This window comes from Mastomys coucha, unplaced genomic scaffold, assembly GCF_008632895.1.
Source record: "Mastomys coucha isolate ucsf_1 unplaced genomic scaffold, UCSF_Mcou_1 pScaffold20, whole genome shotgun sequence".
Classification (NCBI taxonomy): domain Eukaryota; kingdom Metazoa; phylum Chordata; class Mammalia; order Rodentia; family Muridae; genus Mastomys; species Mastomys coucha.
Window position 1 is genome coordinate 74,040,983 of NW_022196903.1, and position 2,011 is coordinate 74,042,993.

Consider the following 2,011-nt stretch of genomic DNA (forward strand, 5'->3'; position numbering starts at 1 on the left):
GAGAGAGAGAGAGAGAGAAAGAGAGAGGTTGAGAGAGTGAGGAGAGATTTGTGGTACTTGTGTTTTGGGAGTTGGTAAAAATCCAGCACAGAGTCTATATTTGGAGAAATATGTGGTGATATTATTGGGTAAAGTGTCTTGTAGGAGAAAATGAATTTATCAGATATAAGGTGGTGTAAATTCATGAAAAAGTAATATTCTCATATCCATTTCAGACATTATTAGCACTAGCATGTCAAAATAGTAGATTGGGGCTGACAGGAAGGTTAATGTGTAAATGATGCAGAATATGGAAAATTCATAGTATATTTGCCAGTGGACCAAAGCACACCAAGCAGGAGAAAAATCAATCATCATCTCAGAAAGATAACTTTTAAAAATATAACGCACTTCAGTAATTCATGTTTGATGAAAAACATGGTATTGTTTTATATATCTGGTTTGCAATATATACCCATAAAAACCACTTACATGACAATAGATGATACAAGTATACTTAACTTTAGACTTCTTATGTTCATTCCTATATGCTGTTTTAGATACAGACATATATTTAATCATATAATATCTATAAGGAATTTATGATAAACATACATAGTGAATTAGAGTATATACATTAAAATCCATATTGAGTTGAGGCTCATTTACTTTGAATATTTTTATGTTTATTTGTGTAGATGTGTGTGTGTGTGTGTGTGTGTCTTCTCACACATGCAAAAGAGCATATATGGAGATCAGAGGACATCTTACAAGAGTCAGTTTTCTCCTTCCTCCATGTGAGCCCCAGAGATGAAACTCGAGTTATTATCCTTGTCACTAGACATCTTTAGCTACTTACTCATCTTACCAGCTTCTGTTTGGACAGGATTATATCTGATTCTTTTTTTCTCTTTCAATGTGAGACAACACTCGACCACGGTAACATATTATACTTTTATTTTTCTATTCTACTGTAGAAAAACGGGTTATTCTGTAGTTTCACTAACAAGGACATGGATTCTTTTTCCCTGGGAAACAATACTGTTGGAACTACTTTTGTGAAACCTGGGAAAACAGCTTCTCTACCATATTAGGAGCTTGCCTATTTACCAAATCTTTCCACATTTATTATCCTTCCACAATATCTAACATTCATTATTTTAAGACTGGTAGTTGCCTTCCAGTCTCTCTGGATTGGTGTCCTGAGCAGACCTTGGGCACAAGCTCTGCAGCTAGTCCCACAACACACAGAGGAAGCTCCACTCCCAGGCGCTCTGACACTCTCAGGATCAGAGGTGAGGAGGAAACATCATCTGTCCCAACTCCGGGAGTAACTGGGACCAGGAGGACCAGGCACACAGGAACTCCACCAACAGAGTGGCTTGGGTTCCTTCCTGTCTCTCTGGGCTGGTGTCCTGAGCAGCCCATAGGCACAGGCTTTGCAGCCAGTCCCATGACACCCAGAGGAAGCTGCTGCATTCCCAGGTGCTCTAACAAGCCCAGGATCACAGGATCCCAGAATCACAGGATTACAGAGACAGCTTGACTCTGAGGAGTTCTGACACAACCAGGATCACAAGAAGGACAGGCTCTAGTCAGATTTAGCAAGGGCAGGTAGCACTAGAGATAACCAGATGGCAGGGGGCAAGTATAAGAAAATAAACAACACAAACTAAGGTTATTTGGCATCATCAGAACCCAATTCTCCCACCATAGCAAGTCCTGGACACCATCACACCGAAAAAGCAAGATTCAGATCTAAAATCACTTCTCATGATGATGATACAGGACTTTAAGAAAGACATAAATAGCACCCTCAAAGAAATACAAGAGAACACAGGTAAACAGCTAGAAGCCCTTTAAGAGGAAACACAAAAATCCCTTAAAGAACTACAGGAAATCACAAACAGGTGAAGGAAATGAGCAAAACCATCCGGAATCTAAAAATGGAAATAGAAACAATGAAGAAATCAGAAAAAGAGACAACCCTGGAGATACAAAACCTAGGAAAGAAATCAGGAGCCATAGATGC

At 39.3% G+C, this 2,011-nt stretch overlaps 1 protein-coding gene across 4 annotated transcripts in view; it reads left to right on the top strand.

The window, feature by feature from the left end:
• Nucleotides 1-2,011, top strand: part of Lrrtm4 (leucine rich repeat transmembrane neuronal 4) — a 782,955-nt gene that overhangs the window by 438,970 nt on the left and 341,974 nt on the right. The window lies entirely within an intron of this gene.